The sequence below is a fragment of the Rhinopithecus roxellana genome, chromosome 4 (genome assembly GCF_007565055.1).
Source record: "Rhinopithecus roxellana isolate Shanxi Qingling chromosome 4, ASM756505v1, whole genome shotgun sequence".
Lineage (NCBI taxonomy): Eukaryota > Metazoa > Chordata > Mammalia > Primates > Cercopithecidae > Rhinopithecus > Rhinopithecus roxellana.
The window spans coordinates 150,927,218-150,944,018 of record NC_044552.1 but is presented as its reverse complement, the minus strand read 5'-3'; the positions used below and the strand labels follow the sequence as shown (position 1 = coordinate 150,944,018).

Here is a 16,801-nt window from a genome sequence, read left to right as displayed (position 1 = left end):
GACAAGTGAGCAACAGGGAATGCTACTTGCAGTAACAGTTTGAATTCCCTGAAATGCTTTTGTCTTTAGTGCAGTGGCTGTAGCGGTTCGTCAGGGGAAAGGAAACCCACATCATCTGAGTACCTGATCTTGCCGTCTCCATAGGTAGGTCCATGAGACATAAGTGATGTTCCTCCTTGGCTAAGTGCATGGAGGAATCAATCAGTCAAGCTCATGAAACCGCAAAGGTGAGGACACGAGAACTAGGTAACACACGGTGCCCTCTGCTAGCGCCATCCTTCCTTTCTCCCCACAACCAACGGTCACCCACCTCTGCCTGCCCCCACATCCAAGGCTCCCCCACCCTCCCTCCCAGGTCTTCATCACGTTCTTCTTCTCGTGACTCATCTTGCATCCACTTCTTGTGTGGCTTGCATTGGATATGCCAAAGTTCTTTCCCTTTTTGTGTTTTGTTTCTTTTTTTTTTTTTTTTTTTTTGAGACGGAGTCTCGCTCTGTCGCCCAGGCTGGAGTGCAGTGGCCGGATCTCAGCTCACTGCAAGCTCCGCCTCCTGGGTTCACGCCATTCTCCTGCCTCAGCCTCCGGAGTAGCTGGGACTACAGGCGCCGCCACCTTGCCCGGCTAGTTTTTTTTTTTGTATTTTTTAGTAGAGACGGGGTTTCACCACGTTAGCCAGGATGGTCTCGATCTCCTGACCTCGTGATCCGCCCGTCTCGGCCTCCCAAAGTGCTGGGATTAGAGGCTTGAGCCACCGCGCCCGGCCATTGTTTCTTTTAATAATATAAACTCCAAAATAGATTGTATGATTCTTTCCATGTGGAACATTTTAAAAATTATTTGTGCTGTATTACTTCTGAGAGGAATTGATTCTGTAAACGTTGCTGGAATTTTTAAGTGTTGGTTAAAAATTCATCTTCGAATACAGAACTGAACACATCCTTGTTTCATTCACCGAGTTGGTTTGGGAGTAGATGGAATCATCTTGGTTCAAACCCCATTGAACAGGAGGCTGCTGTCCCGGCCAGCAGGTGGCGCACACCGTCAATGTTTGTTTGCTGGATGGTTGAAGACAGTTTAAGCAGCCAAGCATTCGCTTTTATTCCCTTTGTATTTTCTCAGCTGAATTGACGCCTATATTTCTGAGCTATGGTTAAGAGTGACAGTGTGATATAAATAACAGAAACACATTTTGCCATTTGGAATTTTCACATGCACTTATCTTAACTCCCCAGATCTTGAGACTATTTCTCTCAGATATTTTCTTTTGCTAATTTTCACATGAGTAATATTTTCAATGTGAAGACAAAGATATTCTTTCTACATTCCTCGTCCAGCATTATGCATATGAGGTTATATAATATTTGCTAATAGTTAATGAAAATCAATACATCTTTGGGATGGGCCGTAGGAGCGTATAGATCAGAAGAATGGGATGAAAAGGAAAGAAAAAGTGCCAAGAGTAATTTTTACATAGTAATTACCACAATTCCTATGGCCCAGGATTCTGAACTCACCAAGTCACCAGCCATGGATGATTGAGACTGATGGCCACTGTGTGACACGAGCTCATGAAAGACGGATGTTTGTGGGACAGATCGTAGCACTTATTCATTACTGATAACCACATTCAGGGATGGGAATTTGGAACTGATCTATTCAGTTAGTGCAATTTGGGGAGAAATATCACAGCTGGTGTTGAGAATGCCATGTAGGCAATAATCATATAACAATTCTGAATAGAGGAAAAATAATGAAACCACAATAATCAGACTTTACATCATTTTTCATCTTGGAGTTTTTGTGTTTCCATAAAGGTAGGACGGGCACCGAGCAAAGGTTTTGCCATCACCACCTTCCCCAACACCAGCCAGAAGGAGCCGAGCACAGATAACAAGACGACCATCATCCGGTTTTCTAACAGCGATGTGAAGATCAAACCCGATCAGAGAGTGGTGTGTACAATGGATCTTTTTATTTAAAAAAACTGTCTTTTTTTTTTAAAAGAAATCAAAACTAACTCAGTTATTAGGAATGACTTTGCACATCCATACCCCATCTCCTCTGTGTGTTCAGGATGGGGTGGGAGGGAATGGGCAGAGCACAGGCTGTGGAGTCGGGCGAGTCTGTCTATTAGCCTGGCTGTCCTGCTTCCTCGGTGCGCTCAGGCAAGTGAGACCCTGTTGTCAAGACCCTCCGATCTGCATGGTGACACAAAAGTGCACCAGCACCCCTCCTGGCTCTGAGTTCAGTCATTGTTTTCAGGTTTTCTAAACCTCTGCAAAATGTGGTTGATAATTAGGACCTAACTCAACAGATGGTTATGAAACTTATGTAACGTAGTCCATTAAATAATGTCTCTTCTGCAGAACTCTCTAGAAACACAATGGTAAACACTTAGTAAATGTGCATGGATTGTAGAACTAGCATTAGTATTGCAACAAAGTTAGAGTCAGGAGCTAATCCCTGGTACAAGCTGGAGCTGAGATCCAGGGAGATGGTTTTTACAGCCGGGAGGAGGAACTGTGCCCGGCAGCCACCTCACAGGTGGAGCAGAAAGCATGGACTTGGGGTTCACAGGCTCAGCCGAGTCGCAGCTCTGCCAGACCAGCTGTGCCAACACCAGCCAATTAATTGATCTCATCAGGCCTCAATTTCTGCATTGAAAAAAATCAGAAAATATTCCTAGGTCTGCTTCTCAACTGGGGGCAATTATTCTCCCTGCCTTGAGGACAATTATTCTCCCTGCCTTGAGGACATTTGCAATGTCTGGAGACATATTTGGTTGTCACAACTGGGGGTGGTGTGGGTGCTACTGGCATCTAGATAGTGGGGCCTGGGGATGTTGTTAAACATCCCAATGCCCAGGACAGCCCCCCCCCAACCCCACAGAGTTATCCTGCTCAAACTGTCAATAGTTCTGAGGCTGGGAAAGCCCCCTGTAGGTTATTATAAGGACCAAAGTTATACCATGCATGTATTGCTCGGCACACAGCAAGTACTCAGCAGCTGACAGCTGCTGCTACCATGACGATCTTCACTGGTAAAAGCCGATGAGGGGTTTGTGGAAGAAAAGCTGCAGATGACAGTAGCTGGGGGCCCACTTGATGCTGAGGAGCTGTGAAGACGCTGTGACCCCCTGGTTCCCACTACATGTCTCTGTGTGTCCAGGGGTCACAGATGGAAAACACAGACGTTGAGGAGTCTGGAGGGTTTCCAGGCAAGGTCTCCAGGGTGGTAACACTTTTGTCCCGATAATCCAGGGTATAACTTGATTCTCACCGAAGAAAACCTGGGTAATTTACAAAACAGATTGTAAATAAGGTGAGCTAAGGGAGGTTAGGGCAGGGTTTGTAGTGCATTGAGAATAGCCTCTTAGTACCCACACATTACCAAATTGTATTCTAAACATTTCCTTCTTTAGAATGATCAATTTCCCTGTTGTTAGCCAAGCTTTGGGTACAAATTTAGAGGCACAGGGTCCAGGAGTTCTGAGAGACTGCAGAGCGTGTCTCTGTTTTTTGTGTTACTTGCTTTAATGAGAGGTGCCTACTTGTGGCTCTGTGATTTTATCCCAGCTGAGCTTCTCGACCCTTCCTGAGGGCGGATGCTAGAAGTCCCGAGTGTGGACACAGGCGTGGTGTGCCCATCACGTGCTCTTCCACCGACCTGAACTAACTCGCATGCTCCCTTTTTCGCAGGGAAATGCAAACAAGGAGAGCTTGGATGACCCCCTTCAGATGGTGGCCTGTGTTATGTCACTGCCCAGTGGAGGAATCTGTGATACTGATCTCATAGGCTGCCCCAGCCTTTCATTGTGAGGTCTGGGTTTCTGTCACTTTGGAGTAGGAAATAGCTGTTTCTTAGCCAGACGTGCAGGTGTAGAGAGGCAGAGTGTGACAATTTAAGAATTGGTGAGGTGAGGATGAGTCAGTGGGAGAGAAAAGGGCCTGGCACAGGCCTTGGAAGGACATCCTCGTGTTCCGACCTTTTGCGTGGTCAGAGGGAATGGCCACTGCAGGCCAGCGAGTGTGCACCTCCCCCGGTCTCCTGAGGGCACCTCCGTTCCCTTCAAACCTCTCTGGTCTCCAAAGGGAACCCCGACCCCAGCGAGGAGCCAGAGCTTGGACTTGATCATTATTGGAATGATGCAAAATTGAGCATTTGTGGCTTTCTTTTGACATTTGGACAAATTTCCCATGTGAGAAAAATGCCTTTAAAATAATGGCACAGAAATAGTCCCTTCGACTTCAGTGTTGTGGTTTTTCTAAATAAGTCACCCTCCTATTCTCTCCTGCCTTCTCTCAGCCTTTCTTTGATGGGCAGCGATGCTCTTGCCATGATAGATGGCAGACATGCAGTGACCCGCCAGGGTCCCAGAGCTCGGGAGAGAGTGGATGCCTGTCCGTGGTCCCACTTCAAAATGAACATGTACTTCCCACGGTTTTCTAGTTCTGGATCCTTAATTTTTAAATAATTCCCCCTCCCCTCTTAGATGACTGTCCTCTTCCAAAGCAGCTCTTCCCCTCTTTTTTCCCCAGTTTATTGGACACCAGAGGGGGTCACAATGATGGGAAATTTTACACTAACATGACAATTCGAGGCACAACCCGGGGATAGTTGATGACTGGAGCATTTCTGTTGTTTGGAGCTGATGGGAGTCCCTTGGTCTGTGAGCTGTGGGGTCTGAGTCTTAGGGTCTTAGCTTTAAGATTATATTGATTTCATTTGCTCTTTTTCAAATCCATTTGATTTTTTTCAAATCCACAATCAAAGAAAAAAATTTCTTTCATTTTTAATTTTTAAAATATTCTACAAACATTTGCCTTGTATCTGTTTCTAGTAGCATGATGCTTGCTGTCTCGGAGCTCCGTATGGTGCTGGCTGCCACTGGCTGGTCTCTGCTGGTACTTCCTCATGGTGTTGCGTTCCTTCACCTATTTTATGTTTGTGCTGGCAGCTTGTGTTGCTGGCAATCCTATGGGGCCCAGTCTGGGAGATACTATCCAGAAAGCTTGTATTTGCTTCTGCCAGGTGTCCCAGGGTATGACCAGCCTGGGATCACTTCACATTAGCTTCTTAGTTTAAGGTGTTCCAGGTACAGATAGCAGAACTGCAATTGCTGATGGTAAATGAGGGTCACCCTGTAGTGACACATTCTTTGGAAAGAGCTCAGAGAGAGACAGCCACACTCCTTGATACTCTCCATCTGCTGGCAGGGAGATATTTTCTAGTTCCCTCTTTCCTTGGGGCTCTAACCTTCAGAGAGTGTCCTCTTTTAGCATGGACGCAGTTCCAATTCCCAGAGAAAGCCCTTCGTCCTAACCCAGCAGAGCGACTAAGGGCCAAACCTCCTGGAGACTGCAGAGGACACCAGGGCAGCCACAGGTCAGGTTCGGGTCTGCGTTCCAGCACCCTCTGGGATTTGTGGCCCCTTCCATGAACTTGGGTATTCATTTCCCAGGATTTTTGTGATTTGCTGGAGCATTCCTCAGTATTTGTAGTGGATGTGTGGGTGGGATGTCTGATCTGCCCACTGCCATGGCAGAATCAAGGCCTTTGTGGGTCATCTGTTCCTCCGTGACACAACGGACGTCCAGATGGGCCCTTGAAGCTGCTGAGACTTAGGCTGTCCTATGAGTTCCTGGCTCCCAACCCTTTTTCTTTTTCTTCTAATATTTCAGCCAGCGCAGCTGTGTGTCTTGTTAGAATGTTTGCCATCACAAGCTGTCATTTAGGCTCTCACTGGGCATGTAGCAGCAAATTGGGCACTAGAGCAATTATTTTCTCGAGTGACCTCCAGCAAACATTCGACAAAGAAAAATTACACTTGCTAGTTTGCAAAGGCCATGCTGAGCGATTGATTAATATTAGCACCAGTCTTTTGAAAAAGAAAAGTATTTATAGGTCTGTATTTTATTTTTGTTTAAAAGGCCTAAAACTTTGACTCTCAGCTGGTCCATGTAGAAGGTCTCTGATCAGTTCATTTTCCAGCAGGAATTCTAAGTTCTGTTACTGTTCTTGGATATATTTGTCATACGTTCAACAGTTTTGCCTATGGCTGACATTTCAAGAACAGAGTGAAGCAGAAGTGCCATTGTTTCCACTCCTTCCATTTTACAGGTGCAATTGTGTGTGACATGCATGGTTCTTATACATTTAGTCAAGAGTCGTGCATTGATATGGACCAGGCAGTGAGTGAATTCATTTGCTCTCAGCTGTGGACACAAAGAAGAGCCCCCAGTTTCTCCAGGGTGCTCCATTAATATACAACAGGAAAACAATCTTTTACAATTTTGTGCTAAAAATTATTTTAAGGGGTAGAATTTTTCCTCAGTTGTCAGGTTCTTCACTGTATTCATTTTTCTTAAATATATTTTGTGGGCTGGGCACACACTTAAATATATTTGTGTGTGGGCTCACACTAGTTATCCTGGTGCTTTGGGAGGCCACAGTGGGAGGGTCTCTTGAGGCCAGGAGTTAGAGACCACCTGGGAAACATAACAAGACCCTGGTCCTACAAAAAATAAAAAATTAGCTGGGCATCGTGGCATGCTGTTATAGTCCTAGCTGCTTGGGAGGCTGAGGCAGGAGGATCACTTGAGCTCTGAGTCTGAGGCTGCAGTGAACCATGATCACACCACTGCACTCCAGCCTGGGTGACAGAGCAAGGCCTTGTCTCTAAACACACACACACACACACACACACACACTAAAAAAGAAGCAAATGGATGTTAAAAAAAACAAACGGAGGCCATGTGTGGTGGTTCACGCTTGTAATCCCAGCACTTTGGGAGGCTGAGGCAGGCAAATAACTTGAGGTCAGGAGTTCGAGACCAGCTTGGCTAACATGGTGAAACCCTGTCTCTACTAAAAATACAAAAATTAGCCAGGTGTGATGGTGTGTGCCTGTAATCCCAGCTATTGGGAGGCTGAGGCAGGAAAATCGCTTGAACCTGGGAGGTGGAGGTTACAGTGAGCTGAGATCACACCACTACACTGCAGCCTGGGTGACACAGCGAGACTCTGTCTCAGTGAAAAAAAGAACAAATGGAAACTCATCAATTAAGTGTAATTTGGCAGCTTTTCTTTTTTCATAAACACATCAAGCAGCTGTGCACGTACCCCACATGCAGGCACTGTAATCACATTCCTGTTCCTATAATGAAATAGGCACAGTGGAGCAGTATTTCAGCAGGCTCCACAGCGAGTTCCTCTGCGTCAAGGGTTCTGTCTCCAGTGCAAGGTGAAAATCACTGTTATCATCCCTGGAGGATACCGTAGAGGGTGAATTATGACTCTTTCGTACAATTTATTATCCAGCTGAAAACTGCAAATCAATATGAAAATGTGAAGTTGAATGTTTACCATAGTGAGTCAAAAGCATTCAGAAGCAGAGGGCACTGACTGTGGGGTTAATAATGGACCTTTGACCTCAAACACAGGGACTCAGGGAGTCAGACAGCATATGGGAGGGAAAAGAAAATTTCAGCCAGAGATCACTTAGCAAAGTTGGGAGAATCTAAATTTTGTGTTTTAATGAGACTGAAATCATTCTGCCTAGAGCAAGATGTTCAAGTGTAAATAAAAAATGACAGAGCAGGTACAAAACATGCTGCATGTTGAATATCGGTTCTTTATGGAGTGTGCCTTATCCTGTTCAGGCTGCCATAGCAAAATGCCACAGACTGGCTGGGTTGCCAACAACGGTGTTGGGGGCTGGAAGTCCATAATGAAGGTGCCGGCAGCTGCACTGTCTGGTGAGGGCTGTTGCCTGGTTCACAGACGGCATCTTCTCATTGCAGCCTCACGTGGTGGAAGGGGCGAGACAGCTCTCTGGGGTCGCTTTAGTAAAGGTGCTAATCCCATGCATGGGGCTCCACCCTCATGACCGCATCACTGCCCAAAGGCCTCATCTCCCAACACCATTGCTTTGGGGATTAGGTTCCCACACAGGAATCTGGGGAGGGCACAGCATTCAGCCCATAGTAGAGCAGATCGCCACCAAATATATTTAAGCAGCTGAGTGACACACAAGTGTCCGGGTTTACAAATACAAATCTACTGAATTTGCAAAGACAGATGTGTATGTTGTTTACATCCTGGTTGAAACAGTGAAACACAGTAAATGCGCTCTCAGATGTTCACACAGTTTTTCTTCTTATTTTCATATAGTATTAAAGTCCTTAAACTCTTATTATAAGTAGGGTTGCCAGATTTAACAAATAAAGATTCAAGTCCCTCACTGAATTTGAAATATCAGATCAACAACAAGTAATCTTTGATATAAAAGTATGTTCCATGCAATATCTGAAATATACTTATGTTAAAAATTATTCATCATTTGGCTGGGCACAGTGGCTCACGTCTGTAATCCCAGCACCCTGGGAGGCCGAGGCAGGTGGATCACCTGAGTTCGGGAGTTCAAGACCAGCCTGGCCAACATGGTGAAACCCTGTTTCTATTAAAAATACAAAAATTAGCCATGCCTGCTGACGCATGACTGTAATCCCAGCTACTCAGGAGGCTCAGGCAGGAGAATTGCTTGAACTGGGGAAGCAGAGGTTGTAGTGAGCCGAGATCATGCCATTGCACTCCAGCCTGGGCAACAGAGTGAGCTTCTGTCTCAAAAAAAAATAATAATATAAATAAATTATTCATCATTTATCTAAAATTCAAACTTCACTGGCCATTTTGTATTATACCTGGCAACCCTAGTTATAAAGCCAGATGATTAGAAAATACTCTCTATAAATCTCATGAATATTTATAGATTACTTGGATAGAACATGTTTCTAAACAGATTCAATGTAACATACACGTAAAACCTGCATTCTGCAGAAAAATTCTACCCCGATGGCTCCAAAGAAATTGTGTTTCCCGACGGGACAGTGAAACATCTCAAGGATGGACAGGAAGAGACCTTATTTCCTGATGGGACAATCGTAAGGGTGGAAAGGTCAGTAATGTCAGACAATGCGAACCCGAAACATCCCCAGTTTTTGTTTGTGTATTTAATAATTTCCTTATATTAATTTAGATTTTTGCAAACATTTAAGTGCTTGTATAAAAAAATAGAAAATAATGTCGTTGACTCCAGAAGTTTTGTCTTATGGCCTTGGTTTGAATCCCTTTATAGAGACTGTGGGTTTCAAATGGACTTTCAGGTATTGACTTCACCGACGTTAGCTGCCTTTGAATTATAACCGTAAAAACCACTCCAGTCTTCAGTGCTCACCTCAGACCACGTGGTCTAGAAGCCCGAGTCTACTGCAGAACACATGCAAGCAAATATTTAAGGCACACCAAGGAAGAGATCATCAGAGCTGCAATTTCAATGCTGGTTTGTGCAGAAAGTAAAGATCCACCCAGCTGCCTGAGGGAAAGCGTGGGAAGTTTAGACCTTCCCTTTCTTTCCTGATATCAAAGTGAACACCAAGCGCTGTGGGCTGTGTCTCCTCGCTGCCTCACCTCCACCCTTTCTCTGAGTTCTGCCATCTCCCCCCTCACCATTTCTCTCCTGGGCAATTACAATAGACTCCCATAGCTTCCTCATGGCAGTCAGAATCTTTTCTGAAATGATTCAACGTGTGTCTCTGTCACTCCCTGTGTCAACCCTGCTGTCCCTCTCACCATCAGAGCCAGCTGTCAGCACAGGCTTCAGCCTGCAGCTGAGCAGATGCGACTGACCTCCCGCCCTGCCTCCTGGCCCTCCCCACCTGCCCTCTCTCACCCACACTGAGTTTCTGTCAATTCCCTGAGCCCCCCGTGCACCTTTCCTGCCCCTGCCCGTGGCCTTCTGCACCCTCATCTAACGAGATTTGGAAGGAGGGCTCCAGACCTGGGTGGGGGCATTATTTTGTGCTCCCCCACCGCCCACTGGCCTCCACGCTGGCAGCATCGGCCCTGGTGCAGGCCACCTTACCACGTGTTTCTCCTCTCCCGGGAATGGCGACAAAACCATTGTGCTCACCAATGGGCAGAAAGAAATCCACATGACCCAGTTGAAGAGGAGGGAGTACCCAGATGGCACCGTAAAGACTGTGAATTGCAGCGGCTGTCAGGAAACCAAGTACATCTCCGGGAGGGTTAAGATCAAAGATGAAGCTGGAAACATCGTCCTGGGCAAGAAGCAGATGAGCCTGCAACATGCAGTGTCACATGGGAAATGCCAATTGCAGTTTTTTGCTAAAACAGACAAAAACTAATAACATATTAGCTGCCCTAAATGATCTTGGAGAGCCACCAAAACTTTAGGACTACCCAAGTCATCTAGAAATTGCAAAGGAAAAGACATTCTCTCCTCTATTTAGGAAACTTAGTTAGAGCAGCACCCATCAGAGAACAGGAGGCTCACAAAATCATGATTTCCAGTGCCCCCAGCAAGGCTGCACCCTCTTTGATCATCACAGGGGCCATTTCTGCCTTGTGATGGATCCAGGAGGTCTCTGCAGAACAACTGCCCTTGGACCAGCTGATTCACAAAGTGCTGAGCCCCTCTTCCCTGTGTGGCCCACCCCAGGCACGGCTCATTCCTCCAGCATTACAGAAGCTCAGTCTGGCCAGTTCACCTCTGCTCACCAACACTCCTGTCCTCGCTGGGACAAGAGGGAGACAATTCTAGTCACTACAAGGATACTCAAGTGGCATCCAAGTCAGGTCAGGGCTCCAATAGTGCAGTTATCATGGCCTGTCGCTGCCTGGGGAGCATGTCGCCTCCTGAAACTCGAGATTTTTAAAAATTCCAACATAAAAATGATAACCAGTTACTTACTTCTTTTGTTGTTTTGCAGGCCACCTAGAAATATAAAAGCAGACTGGCATTCATCTAATTTTTACACTGAAATGTAGATGCCCCCAAATATGATTTTGGAAAGAGATAATTTCTTGAAAATCTTATCAGAAGATGCACAGTTATTTAATTTTTTCCAGTATGTACTCATGTTTTTATGAAATACAATACCATATTTTAGTGCCAGGGATTGTTTTAACCTTAAACAATATTGTGCACACATCATCGTAGTCCTCAATATTTAGTAATGCTATTTACAGTAACTCATGAACCATGTGCTATTTGGCTTTGAAGGAAAAAAAAGAATTCTACTACATTACAGTGGATGGAGGCCTTTTGTTTTCAGATGAATGCTACAGCAACGCGAGGCCGTTTGTCAGGCATAACTGGCAAAACAAATACATTATTAAAAAGCCACTTTGGACTTGCCTATTGCTTTGTTTTCAATCAGCTTATACTAAAAATTGTCACTGAAGCAAATAAAACGATACATGGCTGTACTGAAAAAATGCACTTCTCTTTATCTGTGGGAGATCAGGGAAGAATCAAACATGCAATTTTATCAGGAAGCCGTGTGCAGGCATCAGATCACCTGCCTGACTGGAAGTTTTCATTAAATATCATCTGCAGTACACTCTTCAGTAGTGACCGGTGCAAAATCTGTCATCCAAATAAGATTAATTCAGTGTGCACATTTGGCGGGAAGCCCTTCATGGAATATATATTCTGCAATATTGTAAATCAGTACAAGCTTATTAAAACAACATTTCATACTGATTTGCAAAAAGCCAGAATTTACTTTTAGTTCTTAACAATCTCCTAAAGGCTTCTCATTAGATGTACAATCTGATTTATTACATTAATTTTGAGGAGGGGAGTCCCTATCCAACTATTTGCAAACACGTTTATTTGAAAATTGTACCAAGCATGTTTACTTGTTCAAAAAGGTAGCATTAAGACAATCATAAAACAACGACGGAGTATAAAGAGCTGGAAGATGGGATGAGTCACACCCATCTGGGTCACTGTCTACTGTCACCTTGGAAAAAACCCTCAGCTGTCCCCCACTTCCTTTTCCCTAAGTGGGTGACATTTTATCCCCTGCACGGCTCAGGAATGCTGTGGGGATGGATGAGAAGGGACCAGGACAGAGTCGTCCCGTCCATTCCACCCAGTTGCTGCTCCTGAAGGGAGTCTCGGATACAGCCCTCCTCTCTCTGTATGTGGAGTCCTGTGGAGCTCCATGTTTTCCTAAGGAGCACAGGCCCTCTCAGAGCATGGGCCCCAAGTTTCATGGCCATCAGGTGCAGCCCCTCTTGCCTATTCTGTCCTTGCAACAGAGCAAGTCACACAAATATTTTATTTTTCCAGTGCCTATAAAAGTTTGGTTTATGTTATACTGTAGTCTATTAAGTGTATAATAGCATTATGTCTAAAACATGAACATATGTTAGTTTAAAAATACTATACTGTTTATAAAAGGGTTAATGATCATCTGAGCCCTCAGTGAGTTATAATTGTTTTGCTGGTGGAGGGCTTTGCCTGTGTGTTGATGGCTGCTGACTGATCGGGGTGGAGTTTGCTGAAGGTTGGGGTGACTGTGGCAATATCTGAAATAAGACCACAACGAAGTTGACTGCATTGATTGAATCTTCCTCTCATGAAAGGTTTCTCTGTAGCATGTGATGCTGTTTGATAACATTTTACCCACAGTATGACTTCTTTTAAAATTGAAGTCAGTCCCCTCAAACCCTACCCACTGCCTCATCAACTAAGTTTACAGACTATTCTAAATCCTTTGTTGTCATATCAATAATGTTTACAGCATCTTCACCAGGAGTCAATTCTATCTCAAGAAACCACTTTCTTTGCTCAACCATAAGAAGCCGCTCCTAATCTGTTCAAATTTTATACTGAGATTGCAGCAATTCAGCCACATTTTTAGGTCCCACTTCTAATTCTAGTCCTCTTGTTATTCCCACCTCATCTGCAGTTACTTCCTGCACTGAAGGCTTGAACCCCTCAAAATCATCCATGAGGAATGAAATCAACTTCTTCTAAACTCCTGTTAATGTTGATATTGTTTCTCCTCCCATGAATCATGAATGTTTTTAATGGCATCTAGAATGGTGAATGCTTTCTAGATGGTTTTTAATTGACTTTGCCCAGATCCATCAGAGGAATCACTATCTATGGCAGTTATAGCCTTTTGAGATGTATTTCTTAAGTAACAAGACTTGAAAGCTGAAATTACTCCTTGATCCATGGGCTGCAGAATGGATGTGGTGTAAGCAGGCATGAAGGCAACATTACTCTCCTTGCACATCTCCATCAGAGCCCTTGGGTGCACTGCCAATGAACAGTAATACTTTGAAAACGGTCTTTTTTCTGAGCAGTAGGTCTAAACAGTGGGCTCAAAATATTTAGTAATCCACTCTGTAAACAGATGTGCTGCCATCCTGGCTTTGTTGTTCTACTTATAGAGCAAAGACAGAGTAAATTTACCATAATGCTTTTTTTTTTTTCTTTCCGAGACGGAGTTTCGCTCTTGTTGCCCAGGCTCGAGTGCAATGGCGCGATCTTATCTCATCACAACCTCTGCCTCCTGGGTTCAAGCAATTCTACTGCCTCAGTCTCCTGAGTAGGTGGGACTATAAGCACGTACCCCCATGCCTGGCTAATTTTTGTATTTTTTTTTTTTTTTTTTTTTAGTAGAGACGGGGTTTCTCCATGTTAGTCAGGCTGGCCTCAAACTCCCGACTTCTGCTGATCCACCCACCTTGGCCTCCTGATTTAGCATAATTCTTAAGGCCCCTAGGATTTTTGGAATAGGAAGTGAGATTGGCCACAAGTTTAAGTCACCAGCTGCATTAGCTCTTAACAACAGACATCCTGTCCTTTGAAGCTTTGAAGACAGGCATTGACTTCTCCTCTCTGGCTATGAAAGTCCTGGATGGCATCTTCTTCTAACAGAAGGCTGTTTCATCTACACTGACAATCTGTGGTTTGGTGTAGCCACCTCCATCACTTACCTTCACTAGGTCTCTGGATAACTTGCTGCAGCTTCTCCATCAGCACTTGTTGCTTCATCTTGCACTTTTATGTTATGGACATGTTTATTTCCTTAAAACTCATGAGCCAACCTCTGCCACTTTGAAACTTTTCTTCTGTAGCTTTCTCACTCCTCTTAGCCTTTGTGGAACTGGAGAGAGTTGGGGCTTTACTCTGGAGTAGGCTTTGGCTTGAGGGAATGTTGTGGCTGGTTTTATCTTGTATCCAGACCACTCAAACTTTCTTCGTATCAGCAATAAGGCTGTTTCACTTTCTGGTCATTCACGTGTTCACGGAAGCAGCACTTTTAATTTCCTTTAAGAGGTTTTTCTTTGCATTCACAACTGGGCTAACTCCTGGGTGCAAAAGGCCTTGCTTTCAGCCTGTCTCAACTTTGAACAGGCCTTCCGCACTAAGCTTAATCATCTCTAGCTTTCAATTTAAAGTGAGAGATGTGTGTCTCTTCCTTTCACTTGAACACTTAGAGGCCGTTGTAGGTTATTAATGGTGTAATTCCACAATTGTGTCTCAGGGAATAGGGAGGCCTGAGGGGAGGGAGAGAGATGGGGGCAGCTGGTCAGTGGAGCACGTGGAACACACGTGACATTTATGATGTTTTCCGTCTTACCTGGGTGTGGTTGTTGGTTCCCCAAAACAATTACAAAGTAAAATCGAAGCTCACTAGGTACAGATCACCATGACAGACATAATTATAATGAAAAAATTCGAACTATTACAAGAATTACCAAAATGTGACATAGAGATAGGAAGTGAGCACAAGCTGTTTGAAAATGGGACCCATTGATGTGCCCCAACGGAGTTGCCACAGACTTTCAATTTGTAAAAACAAGTGCAGTATCTGCGAGGCACAATAGAGCAAGGCACAATAAAACGAGGTCGGCCTGTGCGTGCAAACCCCTCACAGAGGGCTGTAAACACAATGTAGGAGCATCATGAAAAAGCCCGTTCTGAGCACGGGGCTACAGAGGGCGCTGTTGGGTAAACAGGTCATTTGGCGGCACAAAGCAGCTCACAGCCCATCTCTGAGGTAACGCGGCCAGATTTACCTTTTCAACATGTGCCGTGCCACAAACTGGGTCATTAAAAACCGCGGAAGTTCATTCTTCGCCCCCGGACCAGGTGGGCTGCGCCCTCAGGGAGCTGAGCGGTCCCCGTGAGGCCCCTTCGCTGCCCGCACAATTCAGCTGTGCCGGGACCTGGTGTGCAGAGGAATCGTGGTAAGAAATGTGCACACATCGTCCAGACAGACGGCCCCGTGAGTCTCCCCACAGAAAAGAGGAAGGCGAGGCGGAGTCCTGAAGGCGAGGCGTGCAGAGGCGGGAGAACCAGGCAGAAAGCCGCGGGCCTGCCGGGCTCCCGACGGCGACGAGGGCGGCGCCCCCCAGACGCCTGCGCTCCGGGAAGGCCGAGTCCGTCAGCGCCGCCTGCGGTGTGTGGCAGCTGCGCGCTCCTTCCCTGTGGGGCGGAGCTGGCCGGAGCCACTGCCTGAAGGAACTGGGCTGTGTCCTCCGCTCCGGGGAGGGGAATGTGGCCGGTGGATGCCGAGTTCCTTCTGTTGCCATCCGCAGCCCACAGCGAAGTCACTCTGAAGAGCGTCTCGCAGGCCTGCGCTTCTGCTTCTTGTCGCCTTCTAGGCGGCTCTGACCTTGACACCCCTTTCCTCTTCTTGTTGTCTCCTCCAATCCTACATTAAGGGAAATGGGGGTCCTGTTTTGAAACAAAATGAGAAAGAACCATAACCTTCAACTTCAAAACACTTCCAGTCTCCTGAAGATTTTTCACATTCAGAGATCACCCATTTCCCAGGGTCCTTGAAATGTTTCCTGGAGCCGCGCCTCTCCCCGTGCTCTGGCTGGAGACAGCAGCGGGGGCTGTCTTCCTCTGCGTCCTCGTGAACACCCAGTTTGGGGTGGAAAAGTCAAAAAGAAAACCCAGGAACGCCCCCCGACCCTGTCGTTGTCAGGGTCTCCCGGCTCCCCCGGGCTTCCTCTCTCCGCCCCTGGTCTTCCTGCGTTTGTTCGACGGGCACGGCCCGAGGTTTCCAGCTGCACCTGCGGGAAGGAGAAAAACGCACGCCTGTTCCATCTTCTTAGGAGGAGAAGTGTGAAGCTTTTTGAATGGCCACAGTATATTGCCTTAATTCTCCTTCACTTTCAGCGGTTTTGTCTGCCCCGCCTCAGGAAGACCGTCTGTGTTCTTTCCTCCATAGCCCAGGCACCGAAGGCACATGCCGTGCCTATAAATTACCTGTCTCGTCCCAGACTCTAGGTGAGTTCGTTATTTCTTCAGTTTAATATGCACACGTTTCACCCTAGGAGAGACACTGCCCAGATGTGGCAGCTTTTCCTGACAGATGGCCCGAGGCTATTCTTGCCCGAAAACTTGAAATGCTCACTCAAAACCATCCTTCCTAACAACACAGGTTTTCCCATTTCTGTGAGGTTGACCTTTACATTTGAAGAGTCATCAAAACCCAGCTGGTGATAAAGAAGTGACGATTTCAAAAAACGGAGGGAGAATGGAATGTGGTCTGTGGTTTTCAAGTGATTCCAGTTGCTTGATTTGGTCTCATTGGAATGTCTGAGCATTTGTGGAAAAGGCCCTTAACTCGATTTGCCAAACCCCATAAAGCAGGAGCTGAACTGATATTTAAGTCTTACTTGTGTCCTTTAAATCTTTTCTGGAAAGAATTTTCTCTGGGTTCACTCTTATATTGCATGAAAACAGGCAATGAACAAAGTGTTCATTCCAGCCTCATGTCGAAACCCCTGGAACATGTTTTTTCTCTTGTCTTTTTTTCTGAACTCCTTGCAGGTCAAGTCATAGGCCCCCTTTTTTTTTTTTTTTTTTAAAGACAGATTCTCACTCTGTGGCCCATGCTGGAGTGCAGTGGCACGATCTCAGCTCACTGCAACCTCCACCTCCCAGGTTCAAGTGATT

General features: G+C 45.7%; 3 long non-coding RNA genes across 4 annotated transcripts in view; 2 read left to right on the top strand and 1 right to left on the bottom strand.

Annotated features, from left to right (window-relative positions):
- The first annotated feature begins 54 nt into the window (after window positions 1-54).
- On the top strand, window positions 55-8,938 carry LOC104670734. The gene is made up of 3 exons (XR_004056961.1): window positions 55-144; window positions 1,815-1,952; window positions 8,839-8,938. It is a non-coding gene; the product is annotated as an uncharacterized LOC104670734 (long non-coding RNA).
- Window positions 2,691-15,770, bottom strand: LOC115896999. Of its 2 annotated transcripts, XR_004056959.1 has the most exons (6): window positions 14,908-15,770; window positions 13,822-14,385; window positions 10,772-10,795; window positions 8,817-10,139; window positions 7,123-7,327; window positions 2,691-3,289 (listed from the first exon to the last, which is right to left on the bottom strand). It is a non-coding gene; the product is annotated as an uncharacterized LOC115896999 (long non-coding RNA). The 2 variants fall into 2 exon arrangements; XR_004056960.1 differs by lacking the exon at window positions 10,772-10,795.
- Window positions 15,770-16,801, top strand: part of LOC115897000 — a 38,021-nt gene continuing 36,989 nt past the window's right edge. The window contains exon 1 of the long non-coding RNA XR_004056962.1: window positions 15,770-16,129. This is a non-coding gene — a long non-coding RNA (uncharacterized LOC115897000). The remainder of the gene's footprint in view (window positions 16,130-16,801) is intronic.